This window comes from Phalaenopsis equestris, unplaced genomic scaffold (assembly GCF_001263595.1).
Source record: "Phalaenopsis equestris unplaced genomic scaffold, ASM126359v1 Scaffold000149, whole genome shotgun sequence".
Classification (NCBI taxonomy): Eukaryota; Viridiplantae; Streptophyta; class Magnoliopsida; order Asparagales; family Orchidaceae; genus Phalaenopsis; species Phalaenopsis equestris.
The window spans coordinates 744,871-762,717 of NW_018164591.1; the positions used below are offsets into that span (position 1 = coordinate 744,871).

Here is a 17,847-nt window from a genome sequence, read left to right on the forward strand (position 1 = left end):
AATTGACCACCCTCGGTTAACTTGATTGATCGAACGTTTTCGGTCTAAGAGGTCGATTGATCACGTTTGATCGATTTGACCGGCATGCCACCTCTGGTCCAATCGGTCGATCGATCTCTCTTAGTCAACTTGATCGATTGATCGACTTTTTCGGTCTGAGAGGTCGATTGATCACATTTGATCGATTTGACCGGCGTGCCACCTCTGGTCCAATCGGTCGGTCGATCTCTCTTAGTCAACTTGATCGATTGATCGACCACACCCAACTAAATGATTACATTGTTTGTGTGCATTTTTGCCTTCCTTGTCTTGGAACATTCACTTCTTCATCTGCACAAGTACCATAATGTGCATCTTTGAGCGTATATCCCCATATGTTCATATCGAGCATTTGCTCCCCACTTGGGCGTAATATGCTTTGTGCACTCACTCCTTGACATTTTCAGATTTAATTTTGCACCATTTCACACATGTTTGCATTTACCTTTGCATGTCTTTGCATGTCTTCTTGCATTGCATCATGCTTGTTATGTCGTGCATGCTTGATATGTTCATGCTCATGTTCTTACATGCTCATGTGAAAACACTCACATATCCTGTGAGGGGTTTGCTTGCACATCTGTGCCCGTTGTATGACTCTTCTTAATGGGATTCGTACTACCTCACTTTCTATGGCATCATCTATATATGTCACGGGCATATCATGTCGTGCCACCTAGTACGAGTCACTTCTTAGCTTTTGAACCCGCAAAGCGCATAATTTGTATCCATGATTCTCACCTAGCATAGGTCATGTTTCTTAGCTCCTAAACTCACTTGGTGCATGAATCATATTACTCGACATCCACGGCTTCACTCGTGGTTTGTCATGTATGTGCCATTCATCATGAGCATGTCATGCATCAGATGTTCTTACTCATATGCATGAACATCTTTGACTGTTGCTCGGGCGAGGTGTAATCTCCCCTCGGGTGTCCTGTAACTGACACAATTAACCCATTTGCATGGTGCATTACATATTGTTTGTGCTTATTGTCTAATTATTGGGGCGAGGTGTAATTTCCTCCTCAGGGTGTCATGTACCCTAGGCAGCCAAGCATGCCATCATCTATGCATGATAGTCTGGTGTGTCTTGCATAAGCATTGTGCACTTTTGGAATGTTCTTCATTAGTATATTCCATCACATGCTTATGACAAACAATTGCTAATTTCGGTGTAGCCTAAGTATATCATTCACTATCACTCGTGATCACTCTTAACTCGATGGAGCAGTCACAATGCACCGGATCACTTTGTATGTTTGCATGTGCATTTCCCAATTATCTTGATGGAAAATCGTGCTCATTAGTTGAGTGACTTGTTGTTAGCCTTGATGATTTAATGAGCATTTCTTACGATGGCATCTCAACGAGTAATCCAAATTATTGTATCGCAATCATTACACGTATGTTTGTGCTAAGGTTTCAAGAGGTTTTATAAGTGCCACCTAGGATTTTCTTTCCTTAGAACCTATTTTAAAATTATAAAAATTTATATTTTTATTACTTATATACATTATATTCTAAAACCTATTTTGAAATTATTGCATTTATTGCTTAGGCCATATGTAAGGCCAATATTTTAAAAGCTTTTATTGGCATATAATGTGAATCTAATGGCGCCCCTTACAACTCTTAGATTTTTAGGATGGGACAGGGTTGGCGACCCCACCAAAAACATGCACCAGCCTTTCACCCACACTTTACGCACATACTTAGATGTATGTGACTAGACCACTTTATTTCTAGATGCTTACTAGAGTATGGCTAGGGTGTGGCTAAGTTTTTCATATGCCTTGGTTTTTGTTCCTTGATTTGCTCCTTAGCCATGAATTTTTGTGTGCTGCTTTGCGTGTTTACTGAGTTTGAAACTTGCACATTAGTGTATTTAGGGGTGGTCTTCTACAGGGTGCCTTGTCCAATAAGGGAAGAGCTGTCATGATTTACGTTAACGCCTTTTCTGGAGGTGATGTTAAGCTCTCTTCCCACCGAACATTTTCTATTTTGCATTGCATGAAATAACCCGTACTAACTCTTTTTTATAGACCGAGTCTTTCTTTTAAATTTTTATCATGTACTTTTTAGCGTTCTTAGGAAAAGTCTATATAAAAAAAATAAGGCACAAGCACGGGTTTTGAGATACTTGATACGTGGAACCTTATGGCGGGGACCAGGAGTAACTTGCTCGTGTCCCGTAGCTTTATTTTAAATCCATGTTGATGTATAAAATTAGGATCAGACATGTATATGTGGAGTCTGATCGCCTTTTTCTATTTTTTGGGATATGTTGCCGACCCAGTAACATCTGACCTATTATTATTTTATTTATTTGGCTTTCCTTACTTTCTGCAGTGTGTTACCCTTTTCACTTTCTTACTGATTATGATTTGTCTGGAAATCATGCGGAAATGCCATTTAGGCTCCCTAAGGACCACACATTTTTTTCTAACAAAATCCTAATAATAAATGATTAAGACTAATCAATATTTAGGATAAAAATATCTCAAATTTTTCAAAACCTACTTTTATTTTCTTGCATGACCTTTGGGTAAAATCTAAAATGCTTTGCATAACATTGACTCTAACTCAAGCCATCCCTAATATTGCCTTCACATTAGGATTTGTTAGCTAATTACACCATATTAGCATGTCTCGAGGAGATGTCCCTGTGCTTCTTCAGCTCGCCTAATTAAACATAAGATTTTTTTTAGGTGGTTATCTAGCACGCTTAGGGTTTTTTAGGCTTCTTCGACCCATACGAGGTATAAGTCTTTTGTGAGAGCGCCTCGGCTTTGTGTCCGTTCCTCTCTTTTCTTTTCACTCCAGTGACCTCCTTGTTGTTTACATGGCAGGTATAAGTCTCACCTCTACATGCTTTACCTACAAAGGGTCTTAAGACTTTGAGTTTTATTCTCTTGACCTTATGGCTATCGTGATTCTCTTGGACAATGCGATTCATGAATTACTGACAAGGGATCTTTGGTCAAGTTAGGTCGACTACCTTCATGACCAGGTGGACTTAGGGTCCTAATAGCTTGGGATGTCAGATCCATGATATCTTGACCCGACTATCTCTACCTGATTAGGATTTCTCTATCTTTCTATTTTTATAACCCCTTTGAGTCCTACCATTCCTTTAACATCTCGTTGATATCATCTCGTAGGCCCCGATTGCAGACATATCGCACTCGTCTCAGATATCGTGATTGATCTTGTATCCCCCCGGCTGGCTTGAAAGCATGGTGCAGACTTTATAAGATGATCTGGTTATTTCATAGGCCTTGACTGCCGAGAAGTGGCCATCCATATGAGACCGTGAGAGACCAATCTGCCTGTATGACTTTGCGTGAGCTTTGAAAGCATAGAGATACTCGTTTGAGATAACCATCCTTTGACACACCCATTTTTTTTCGTCACTTGAATATAAGCAGAAACCCTTTAATCGAGAGTATTCTTGGGCATCTCTCAAAATATAATTAACCTAATCAAAAGGATATCCCTTTGGGAGTTGACAAAAATATTATTTTTGGTTATCTGGTTACTTGAATAACTTATGTGGGTATTCTTTCACGGATATTCGATCAAAAGTGTTTCGATCCAAAGTGTTTCGATCCGATCCTATTTAGGCGTACACTCCTTACATATCACATGAGGTTTATCTCATATAAGCTTTCCATGATTCTTTTTAAATTTGCCTGTCTAATTTTTTTTATCTTATTTCCTTATTTTTCAATCTCTCTTTTCTGAATCGTTTCGGCGGCTCAAGTAAGAGGACTCTTTGGAAAAGGGAATCCTAAGACGATCATTTGAAAAAATGGTGACTTTGATTAAAAAGAGCCAAAAACAGTAGGTCGAGTCTTTTTTTGGATTCTCTTATGTATTTTATTTAGAGTTCATAGGTTGGAGCCTGTATCGAAAATAAAGTATGAACACAGGTTCTAAGGTGCTTGATTTGCAGAACCATATGACAATGACCAGGAGCAGTATGTCTTTGACTCATACATTAGTTTCAAGTTGATTTTATTGTATAAACATTAGGATCTGACATGTATATGCAGAGCCTACCTAATTTTATCTTTCTGGAGTATATTGTTGACTCAGCGGTGTCGACCTGTTATTTATTTCAATCATGTGGTATGTTTATTTTGTGCTTAGTGTTGAAATTATCTCTTTCTTGTAATTATAGTTTGTCTGGGTTCTTCGCATTTAGGCTTAGGCTCTTTAGAATAAAAATTATTTATACAAAATTTTAATAATAAAAATTTTATCTTAATCAAATTTTAGGATTAAAATTGTATCAATTTAAAACTAAGCATTTTATTTCATGCTTTACTTATCTTGTATTGTCTTTGGGCCGCATTTAAAATGGTTCCACATTTATGAATTTATCCCAAGTCATGATAATAAGGCCTCCACATTAAGAACCTTGCTAGATAATGCATCATATCTACATATCATGAGTAGGAGTTCTTTTGATCCTCCAATCTGACTAGCCAAACATAAATTTCTACGCTTAGGAGGTTGTCTAGAGTGATTAAAATGCTAGAGGTTCCCTGACTTTGATGAGGTGTAAGTTCTTTGTGCATAACATTTCTTTGCTCTTTCATTCCAGAGGCTTGTTGTCCACTTTCTTGTCAGGAATAAGTCCCATTTACGCGAATTAAGTCCCTTTTACATGAATTCCATCCAAATAGGGATCGTAAGGGATTAAAAAGTCTCTTTCTCTTGTCTTTAGGGCTACCGATATTTTTTGGATGACACCACATGGGTTGCTGACAAGAGATATCTGGTCTGGTTAGGAAGACTGAGAGTCTTAATATCTTGGGATGATGAATCCATGGAATACTGACCCGACTATCTATATCTGCTTAACATTTTCTTATGCGTTTATTGATATATCCCTTTTGAAGCTCGGTATGACTTTGAAGCATTGGATGATCCTATTTGAGATGACCATGTCATTCCTTGATATTTTCATTCACTAGTTATCACAAAATATAAGTGGTGTTCCTTTAATCGAAGTATTCTTGAGCATCTCTTGATACAATTAACCAAAGGGACACATTTATTTGAGAGTTGCTATTGGCCCCATAACAAAAATATAAGTTTTCGCTCTCTGGTTATATGCAGTTAATTATATAGGATATTCTTTGTGAATATGCTTTTAAAGTGCTTGTACCTGGTCTCTTTTGGGCATACACTTTTGTCTATCACATGAAGGTTATCTTATATAAATTCTCCCTATTTTTCTTAATTTATTTGTCTAGTTTCATCCCATTTTCTCCCTTTCCAAATTATTTTCTTTCTTTGAATTATTTTTATGATATAAGATAAAATATTATTTGGTAAAGAGAATTATATGACGACAATTAGAAAAACTCGTTATTCTGAGTTCAAAAAAGAACCAAGATAGTTGCGATTAAGAAAATTGACAATATTTTTGAAAATCACATTGATGTACTTCAAATACTATGGGATGTGAAACTTCTCTGTCACCTTCATCATGAGAATGTCATTGCATTAAAGGATTTTATGATGCCACCTCATTAGAAATTTAGTGATGTTTACCCAGTCTACGGACTCATGGATTGTGACTTGCATCAAATTATCATATCTCCTCAAGCCAAACCAGAGTCATGACAAATCTTAAATACCTTGATTCTGTACTGCATCGAGACCTAAAACCTGAAAACCTATTGATCAACGCGAACTATGTCCTCAAGATTTGTCATGACTTTGGTCTGGCTTGAAAATGCAACGAGAAAGGACAGTTCATGACTGAGTATGTTGTCACCCGTTGGTGTTGAATCCACGAGCTTCTTATTTGTTGCGATAATTATGAAGAATCAATTGACATATGGCATGAGGGCTGCATCTTCGCCAATTTACTCGGCCGTGAACCTATTTTAACCTGATCTAAATGCCCGAACTAGCTCAAGCTCATTGTAAATGTCTTGAAATATACCTAATATTTTTTCTTGAGTATTTTTTCTTTTTATTTTATTTTTTTTTTTTTGTAAAAGAAATCCCCTATATCATAAAGGATAGAGTTCTACCCAATATTTCAAATCCAAAAATCAAAGTATTTAATAAATAAAATATGAATTCAACTTCTAATAGCTTGAGAAAAGTTTTTATCTTTATTTTTAAGTCACCATACCTACTGTCAGTCGGTTAATAGAGTTAGAGCAATATAACAAAAGATATAGGGCTCAGGCTAGGGAAGGCGGAGATACAAGTTTCCTATTGGATAAAACATTTTGGTGGGCTAGTCATCAGAAATCCTTGCATTTACGTCCGGTAGGATTTTTGATGATCAGGGCCCCTGAACGCTCTGTAACAAATTTCATAGGTATAATTAGTGGCTCGACGGTTGGATTTTCTTACCATTGTCAAAGCCAATGATTACTCCTTCAAAACTACTAGCTTGTCTCTTGCGTCGATAAACCCGTCCATGATTATCTATTTTCTTGTAGTATTAGCTAATATATTAATGCCAATGAGCTATATTTTATCATGACCGCATATGAAAGGAGGCTAAAAATTTCTCTTATGAAGGAAAGAGTTGTAATGTGTATTTATAAGACTTTTAAGATGTTGGCATCCATATAAATGGATATTCCAAATCTAATTATCTTCATGAAGCACTAACTTTTTCTAAATTTTTTTTTTTTTAATTTGAAATATTGCATAATTTTATACCGCGAGTCGTCAAAGTGAGCAAAGAATATCATAAAATTTAAATTAATTTTAAAATAAGTAAATTCCTTTTAATAGAATTCATTATTAATTAATTTGAACATGCATGCATGATAGAAATGAAAAAAAAATATTATGATAAATATCTGATAAAGTAGAGATAATATATGACAGTTATTTATACTAGAGACTAGGTGGTCTACAACTCGTAAGATTTATTTTGAGAATCTACAGTAATGGTATTACTTGTACATTTTAGATGGGTGGACAAATCAATTAAAACGAAGTATGAGATATCAAGATATGATTGGTTAAAAGTTGTTTAAAAGATTTATACACAAGTGCTAACATGTTCTGTACAATTATGGGAGAATGGATGAAAGAGGATTAAAAACATTAACTTCATATTGTTTGTAAAATGCTAATTAAGAATCCAAAACTCCCACCGTATTTGTGGAGTACTCTGGATTGTTGGATATATATTTCAAATAAAAATAAGAGCACTCCTACTCTCACACATTAAAGAGATGCTTTCATGCATATTGTTAGAGTTATTAGGATTATTCATTATCATATAATTATGAGAACACGAGTCATTAGTTTATATATAGTAGAAATTTATAATCAGTATTGCTATAATAATCTTTTCATTATCATATAGATGAAGTTCAATATCTTCCATAATTTTCTTAGAAGTTGTTTCAAAAGTTAAATAAGAAGAATTGCAAAAAGTTTTTTTGATGATTGGATTCCTTCTACGTATATTAGTTGTGTGTTTGTCCTGTTACTTTTTCTAGATTTTATTTTGTCCCACATTCTTTATTCCATAGATTTCACGAATTTGTTAGATTATTTGTGACCATTTTTATCTCCGTACATGGATCAGTTTTACCAAGTATTTTTTCTTTCTAGTTTGATTTTAATTCATTGTTGCCATTTGAATCTTGTTTTATATACAATTATTTTGCTGGTCATGCCTAAAACTTGGGAATGAGTCAAAAATATCATGAATATAAGTTATAAAGATTATGTAAAAATTAGGTTAGATCTTATTCAACACATATCAAGGGTGAATAGAGAATAAATTTACAATGTTGTCTCAATTTGTTGGGACACTCCTATTATTGATATTGATAATTATGGTCATAATGACTCTTGCAGATGATGAAATCTTATAAATTCTTGGGTCTAAATTCATTCATCCTTGCGAAAATCATCCAATTGTACATTGCTCTCAGTATTCTGATATTCAAAAAAGCCTCTATATCTTTGGTGTTTATCTAATAATTAATTAGTTGTTGTATATTAATTAATACCGTAGTTCATCAGAAATAATCTATAGCCATTTCTCTTATAAATATCAGTTTGTACCTGTAGTCTTCAGAGATAAGGAGAAATCCTATTGTTGCACGATAATTGGTCAGACCAACCCAACTGTGACTACAATTATAAAAAGCACGCATTATTTGATATGTACTTGTGTAGGAACAAATAATAAATTCCAACTTGAATTTTCCTTCTGGTTTTTTATGTTTTTATAAAACACGACTCTGACATCAATATTGAACTTACGTTTTCATAACGATGGGATAACTATTCAAAAATATTTCCTTAGAAGCCATATTTTTGTGCAAAATGCTATAATGATTGTGAAAACAAGGTATGCATTTGGAACTCTTAATTCTTGCTTTTTTTTCCTTAAGTATCAAATTTGCTAATACACATTACGCAGATGCCTTAGATGCCAATAATCTTAATGATTTACATGCATTGATTTACTTTTTGGATTAGGTAGCAAAACATGCATGGATAAAAAGAATAGCACTTGTATGGGATATGAGATATTTTTTCTTTTTTTGCCAGGCATCATTTTTTTTAAATGATCAATTACTTTTAAGAAATGATAAAACACGGATTTTGCTGATCATATTCGATGGTATATGCCGGAAATATATGTATTACCATCGGTTCTTGATAAAAGCGATGACTATCCCACGGGTCTAGGGCCACCACTTTTATGATGTTCAGAAATTCAACTTTCACATGCATGATATAGGGCCAAATGTTTGTCTTGGCGGGTGAGAGGGAGAGGATCCCTCCCCTTCTCTCCTCCTATTAGGCGTCCACAGGTGCAGACACCGCACCTAATAATTTTTCCAATTTAAGGTAGTGACCGAGAGATAGGGAGAGACAATGAGTTTTAGGGCATCGTGAAGGAAGTCGCCTTTCCTCATCTTGACCCACTTCTTGTTTTTCTTTCACACTTGGCCGCCAAATCCTTTGGCCGAAGAATTCTTGACTTCTATTTACTTCTTCAACTAAGAAGCCACCTCCTGCCTCTCTTTTTTCTCTTGACAGCGGTTGCCGACCAGTTCGATTGATATCAAGTTCTCACCTCTCCTATACTTCATTTGATTTTTCATCCAACACTGAGCCTTATCACATCCCTTAATAAGAAACCCATGACAGAAAGACATGTTTATTTATGTATTTATTGTTATTATTATTATTATCCTTGATATGTTATTAAGTATTTTGACTAATGCATGGGATAATTAAGTTGGGTTGATCGTAGATATTTTTGATAACCAAGTAGTTTTAATATTTTAATTTAGCTTGTTTGCAAATTAACTATTCTTATTATTATATAGGACCTTCTGATGAAACCTTATTTGCAATCATGGCTCTCAATTAATTTGGGATTGGTGCATCTCTTCATCTCGAGTCAAAGAACTATTATTTTTACAGAATAAAGATACCCTTTGTTATTAGGGACTTTATAATTTTTGTTTGTATTAGATTCCTAAATACATTGTAATTATTTTTCCTAATTTTTGTGTTTTATTTATGTTACTACACACATATTATAGGATTTTCTTTTGCTCATCAAGTGAATGTGTCTGTTTTGAATTATCGCCGGATAAGTTCTTAGAAATTAGGTTTTTTTTTTTGTTTTTTTTTTGCAGTAAGTGTTTATTTTTTGTTACAAGTATGTGAGATAAGGTACCATTATGATTCCCAATTGTAATAGATTTCTTTTATGTTTATCTTGGCTAAAATATTAATAGTATTGATCATATTACTTATATAACATTTACCGAAGAATCACAAATATATATTTATTTTTAGTGTTGTGTGGATCGACAAACCCTTTCAAATCTTAACTAGTCGAATTGTTGGCATCATAGAGTGATGACTCTATAGAAAATTATTGGATTTTTATGGATTTGCATTTATCTTTCTGGCTTCAGGGTGTTTGACAAGTGACTATAGATACATATAAATGGAAACGTAATTGAATAATAAAATAATTGTTGATGGGATTGTGAATGATTGCATTGGAATATGTAAAATTGATTGTTATTTATTACATTTTCTTCAACATTAATTCTGGGCATGTCATATTAAATTCATGCTCTATATTATCATTAAGATTTGATGATAATTTTGATATATCGTTCTCTTGATGGTATATATATAAATATACAATCATCTACTTTTGATTATTCATATTGAATGTCCCAATACATTACCATTTATGCTTCAATTTATTAAAGTCATTTTTTACTATTTTTTATAGTAGGTTGTACTAGTTTGTTTGGTAGAATATCGCCTTTAAGCAGTAGGATGTTTTTTATATTTTAATTTATTTTCCGGTTATTATTTTCAGCTTGAGTTTGTATCACATTTCAATTCTTTGAGTTTGTCTCTTGTTATTCATTTAGTTGCATCTTTCATTAACACTCATTGTCTAATGGAATAAAGTTTGTGTTTTTCTACTTATTTTTGTCTTTGTTTCTACCTTTTTTTCTTTCTTTTGTATGTGCAAAACTGTCATATTATTTCATGATGTCCTATATTGTCGACGTGTACTACAATTCAGACTATGAAAGTGATACACACATGCGTGCTTTATTTGTCTAATGTTGAAAATGTTTTTTCTACTTAGTCTATTATGGAGGCTATATTTGATATCTAACCTTAATTAGATCTGACTGGCCAAATAACATATGATTTAAAGATTTCTCTCATAAATATTTGTTTTCTTGAATGGCGCATGTTAAAATTTTTTTTGTTCTTATTATATTACTTTAAAAAATCACTTAACATTTTTTGTTTGGGGGTTTGTTACTGCTAGACTTGGCTGATTACAATGTTACACCCAATGCTAAACTTTTCTTATTTCTTAAACATACTCTTAATCAAGTTCTCCAACCTTCTAATTCATCACCTATATATATATATATATATATATATATATATGTATATGCCAGTTTATCATATATGTTCTTAAACATACTCTTAATCAAGTTCTCCAACCTTCTAATTCATCACCTATATATATATATATATATATATATATATATGTATATGCCAGTTGATCATATATGATGGAAGAGAAACGATGGGTTTGTCAATGCTTTCTCTATTTTACACTATTTTAGGGATAACAAGTGGTTCTAGTGTTTGGAGATGATTGCCCTTGTTTGGGTTTGCTTGTGCCGGTCTAATGGGCTTTGGGCAAGACAATTCATGCTCAACCCAGATCGTTGTCAGTGAGCCTAAGAACTGACACTACATGGATGCTCCACCTATAAATCTCTCTTTGATCTGTGCCGATTCTCATGCATGTTGTGTTAGTGCCATTCATATATCTTACTCTATTTTTATTTAAGAGAAATGAAGGTTAGTTACATGCCACCAAATTTTTATATATTTACATATATATTACATCTAAACATCAATTTATAATGTTATATGTACCACTTTTTTTATGAATGAAAATATTTTTTTTTCACTTTTTAAATATTTAAAAAGTGTTATTATTGATGTGATAATAAAGATTTGGGTGGTGTAAGTGTAAAAAATTATAGTTTAGGTGTTAGATATGTAAATACATAGGAGTTGGGTAAATGCTCCCTAGATTTTATGTTCATAATTTAGAAACACTTTGAGCTGATTTTTTAAATGTACATTATTCTTCTTTATTATTGTTGGATTCTAAGTTGTCTTTTATAAACACAGTCTGAAAATTTGGGGATCGAGTGAAGAAGAAGGAAAGAGAGAGTATAGCCCGTTAGGGGTTGCCTGTTGAGAGAGCCTAAGTTGTCTTTTATAAACACAGTTTGAAAATTTGGGGATCGAGTGAAGATGAAGGAAAGAGAAAGAGTATAGCCCGTTAGGGGTTGCCTGTTGAGAGAGTCGGTGAAATGTCCTTTTATTCATATTTTCTTCCTTTTATTTTTAAATATGTATTTTGTACAAATACATAAATGATGGAATGATTATAAAAATTGCTTTTAATATAGTGAATACTCTCATTAATCGTATGAATTTTATATCATATATGTATTACAATTTAAATTTTAACATGACGATAAATGGTTGACCAACTTGTTTGAATTCAGCCGACTAAAGCGACCGAGTTAGTGGTGACCGAGCTAAGGATTGATCTGTCGAGGCGCCCGTTCGAATGTAAACTTCGTCCGTCACAGTAAAGGCGGGTTGATTGGTCAATCAAAACCAATAATTTCTGCTTTTGCATCCGGGACTATAGGTGTGACCTGACGCTTGAATCCCTTGGCGCAATGTGTCAGTTGATTCCGACCGTGCAGTAGGATACGTAGGACACCTTGGTTGTTTGGTCGTCATTTATGTCGTTCGTATGCTTTGAGATTTGTGCTGATGGTTGTGGTGTATATATATTAGTTCCCCAAATTTTTCTGTTTGTTGGAAGTGACAACTACGATAAGGGCATGTAAATTATTAGTATTCAATGATACTAAAATCAAGAAAGTCAATTTAATAATCAATCTACCTCAGATTTAGTGCCTAATGTGCTCTATAAATAGAGTCATAGACTTGACATTGCATCAGTTGTCGATATTTTTCTCTGATCAACCGATTTGAATCATAGCCGAATATTTAAGGTAACTCTATGTAGACTCCAAGATTATAGCGAAGATGGGCTATTGGCCTTCAGCTCCTCTAAAGGGAGTCAAGGTCAGGAAGGAAAAGCGCTCGAGGACTGAACCTGTACTGGCTGATCAAGTCGGCTCATCTGAGCACCCTGAGTGGCAAGTGTCGAAAGTTCCTCGTCGGGAGAGTATGATTCTTGAGCCGGGCGTTGGTGTGGACTTTGAAGGCCAGTAGGCCGTGTTTACCGAGGGCGCTGTGGGGGGGGCGCAGAAGGTTTGGAGAGAAGGGAGATTAGTATCCCCCTTCAGTCGTTGTTGTCAGAAGGTGAAGGCACCTCGTAGTAGAGGGAGGGGGGAAATTTTTGGAGACCATCTCTTCTTTGGACCGATTTATAAATACATGATAAACTTTTTTTTTTTGTGTATGTCGTCAATTTTTAAGGGTTCCTTGACACTTTTCATATGCAGATACATTGGCTGAGTCAGAGGGACACCAGGACTGCGGGAAGCCGAAAGATGTTGTGGAGTTTGTTGTTGTCATGGTTGGTCTGCAGGTCGAGCTTACAAGAGCCATGCCGACAACCATTCCAGGAGAATACCAGCCGTCTGCTCCTTTGCCCGCCCCTGATGTTGGTCAAGGGTGAAAGGAGCATTGGTCGCCTCCCCTTGGGGCTGTGGGACAACAAACAGGACGGGTCGGGCCCTCAGTGGCGAGGGTGGTTCATCAGAGGGATCGGCTGGAGGCCTGGTCATCAATCACCAACGGAAGGTCTCAGTCCCTTACGGTTCCTAGGCTTGGTCGTGGCGGCCTTGCATGCGGAGATTGATGCTTTGCGAGATGGCGTGGTCAAGGTGTTGCGTGAACAGGGAGTGCTTCGTGAGTTAACTGGCTTATCCAAATTCCATCACAAGGCCGACCAGATGGAACAACCTAGAATAAGAGGGGCGATGGTCCTCCGAAGGCTGACTCATAAAGGGTACACCCTGCATGAGACCTTGGAAGACCCGCTCATAAAACATTTTATTTTAGACATGTAATAATATTATTTGAAAAATGAAAAGGCATTTGAATAAATTTGAAAAGACATTTGGTAAATTACTCATCCTTGTGTGATATTTCGTTTTTCAAGTCCGCTCTATTAGTAGGGCATGAGAACGTTGTTTCTTTCTTTATGCATTCTAGTTTCTGCATCTGAGTTTTTTGTTTTTCATCTTTTCTCGTCTCACCCTTTCAATAGCCTTTGGTTCTCTTGAATTGCCCTGAACTACTCTCCCATCCTTTTTGGCTCTATGAAGGGTGTTGTTCCTTTTTTCTTAACGAAGAACGAATGAAGGAGTTGGAGATGATGTATGTTATGACCCTTCATAAGTTGTTAGGTTCGGCGCGGGTGACGAACATTCTAGGTAATGATCTAGTTTTTTATCAAGGTCAGTTTAAATACGACATTATGTTGCCTCTGTGTACTGAGCTATGTAGTATCTTTAGCACGTATGGGGTTATTCCGATACAAGTAATGTCAAACTCCATAGCTGTGATAATGTCGATCATTCTTTTTTGTTGGTGGGAGCGTATCCAGTGGAACATCGACCTTTTTAAATATTTTTTTCTCGTTTAAGGTCAATAGGGAGGGCTTTGACATATTCTTAGCGGGAAAAGAGCTCCACTCGATAGGGGTGGAGATCAAATAAAGGATTGGAAGAAAAAGTTCTTGGATGGATCTTGCTTTGATAGTTGGGGGATTCGACATGAGTTGACAGGATGTTCGGTGTCCAAGCTGAAGTTTCTCTCGGAGAGCATGGATGTTGTCAGGGAGATGTTGACCGACCGTCATTTGTCAGTCCCGTAATACATCGCAGAGGCAATGGTTGCTCGTGCCTTGGTGGGTAAGATGACGCAAGTGTTGTGTCGTGATTCAGTTATTTTTGAAGGTATTTGAGCGAGGGAGGCGAAGGAAAGCTGGTTGCTAAGCGCCAGATGCAGAACTGTCCCCCAGAGTCAGGTAATCTTATAGGAGATGAGGATCTACTCCTTTATAATGTTGCTGTGAAATATCTTGTCTCTGTGTCTACTCATAGTGTTGCTATTCAGGACCAGGTTACTAGCGAGTTCATTGATATCAGTTGAAAACATTATTTTCAATTTATTAATGCAGGGGAAGGCCAACGGAAGATTCAAATGACATTACATGGTCAGTTGGGTCGGTCCTCCCTTTATGAGAATCCATGCAAGGGATCCTCAACTTTGGCGGAGTTATCGCCTCTTTGATTTGGCGCTCCTCCTGTGAGTGGTCGGACAGGCACTCGTATCCGCTCTTTCTATCTTCTGTTCGCTCGTGCAAATGCACCATTGTGAGTGTGATAGAACTCGCTTTGTCCCTCTGCCCGCCAGTCGTTGACTTGATTGTCCTGAGCAGGCAGGTTCGCTAGTGGGGGCGTTCAAGGACGGATCCCCTCGGATTCCGCCTCCAAACGGGGCGGTTGGTCATTCCTCTGAGTGATTGTTATCGGGAGGATCTCGAATTGCTCCATCATGGGGGTCATTTAGGCTTGTAAGCTCTGGACCTGTGTATAGACATCTGGTTGTGTAGCCTCTCTTTTGGGTTCCATGTGTGCTATCTCCCTTTGGTTGGTTTCTCCTTTGTAGTCTCTCCCACTTTTTGTCTGTGGCATATCGTTGCTCACCATACCACCTTTTAGGATGTTGAATCTTAAATTGTTCATTGTGAACACGCCTTGAGAGTTTGTGGATCAAGTGAAAGAGATGAAAAGAGAAATATGGAGTATAGTCTGTCAGGGGTTGCCTATTGAGAGAGTCGGTGAAAGGTCCTTGTATTCTTGTTTTTTCCTCTTATTTATAGAGCTTTATTTTATACAAATATTGAAATGAGGGACTAGTTACGGAAACAACTACTAATACAGTGGATGTTCTCATTAATCGTATGGATATGTATTACAAGTTGAATTTTAACAAGGCGGTAATTGGTCAGTTGAATTACTTGAATTTAGCCAACTGAAGCGACCACCTGAGTGACGATCGAGCGATGAATTTGTCGGCCGAGATGCCCGGTCGAATGCAGACTTCGTTCGCCGCGGTAAAGGCAGGTCGATCAATCAATCACAATCAAGAAAACTGGCCTTCACTTCAACGCAATGTGTCGGTTGATTCTATCCATGCAATATCTTGTGATAGGATGCCTTTGTCGTCTGGTCGTTCAATTACTTTGAGCTTTGTGTTGAAAGTTGTGGTGTATACAATTATATATTGGGTTTAGGCCCTGACTTTCTAACTATTAAAATATAATACAATTTAATGCTAGTTTTAAAATAATCACATTTTGACATCTAACACGTTTGATATTTATTTTTATATCTCCTTTGTCTCATAATCAATACATGAAAAGATGTATTTTATTTTTAAAAATAGTGAAGGTGACATCTTTGATGTGGTGTTATATATTTGAGTGGTATACATGTAAATAAAATATTTTGACGTTACATATACATGAATACATAAGTATTATATATATATATATATATATGTTACAAACTACACTAGAAATTATGTAACCAAACTGCCCCCCGGCTACAAATGGATAAATGATAGTTTATACATGCACATAATTTGACAATGGAAGTACTAACAATAATGATAGCGTGATCTAGTCCTACTTGGTCCATTTATTAATGTTGTTGATGTACCTCCATTATTGAGCTAAACATTCATCGAACTGACTTCTATCGTACCTACAAGTCCATAAATCATTTCAATAATAATATTACAATTTTCAATTTGTAGAAGAAATCGTACGCCACCCGCATTGAGAATGTTTATTGCGATTTAATTAGGGAGTTGGAATAAAGTTATGTTATTTACATATCCATCATCTAAATTTATAATTAAAATAGTAATAAAAGACTTAATTTATGTATGAAAAAGTGTATTTATTTTTAAAATTAAAATAGTAATATTTGTTATGTGATATAAAAGACTTAATTATATAGATATAAAAAATAAAGTTTAGATGTTAATTCATTCTGTAACCATAAATTGACATTTTCCTCAATTTAGTACAGTTTGATACTAAGTTGATATTTAATTAATTAAATATTTAATTAGTACATTGTTTATACATGATACATCTAATGTTTTAATTTTAAAATTTACGTAATTAGACTCAATTTCTTAACATCACAATATATGATGTGATTATGATACTAAACTATTATATATATAGTTTTATATTTAGGATTTCTAAAAAGATAAAAGTTATTTGATATGTTTGTGAATTTCCTCTTTAGAAATATAATAGTGTTCATGTTATGATCACACAAAAGTGCGGCTTTGATCATTTATTTATTATGTATTTGATTTGCGTGTTTATTTCAAGAAGAAATTTTAATGTTTATTTATTACAAAATTTAAAAACATATGATAAAAAAGAAAAAAATAATAAAAAACTTTTTGATTAAAGAGTGAGATATTTATATATAAAAAAAATATGCGATGATTATTTTTATTGTATGTTGTAAGATGGTGGTGGTCGAATAATTATTTAGTGTCTTAGTATTGCATGAATGTCCAACATATCGGTAATTAACGTGATAGATTGGGGCCTAAGAAGTATTTAGGTAGTTGTAAACATTTTATTTTTTTATTTCTTTTTGGAAAACAAAAAAACAAGTACAAAATAGAAATAGGAAATGACAGAAATTTTCAAATTCTTAAAAGTATTTAAACTTAAATTATCTTAAAGTTAGAAAATTTTGACTCATTACCCTGACAAGAACATTTTATTTTTTATTTTTTTTTGGAAAACAAAGAACAAGAAAACGATGGTAGATAATAGAAATAGGAAATGACAGAAAATTTCAAATTCTTAAAAGTATTTAAACTTAAATTATTTTAAAGTTAGAAAATTTTGACTCATTACCCTGACAACGGTGAAAAAAATTTAATGCTAGAAATTGCTGCAAGGCAAGTTAGGCAATCGTGTAAAAATGTGTTGATCGAGCAATATATGGATAATGAATTTTTATATCGATCTCATGAGAAAAGTTGTCAAAATATTCCTAACAGGGGAAGCTCTAGTTTATTGAACCTCTTAATCTAGTTTGAATAATAAAATGTAAATAAAATTAAAAGTTCTAAAATTAAAAAAGGTGGAATTAGATTAAGTTTTGTGAAGTTTTT

General features: G+C 34.8%; 1 pseudogene; it reads left to right on the forward strand.

The window, feature by feature from the left end:
• Positions 1 to 6,008, forward strand: part of LOC110021826 — a 13,230-nt pseudogene extending 7,222 nt beyond the window's left edge.
• The last annotated feature ends 11,839 nt before the right edge of the window (positions 6,009 to 17,847 follow it).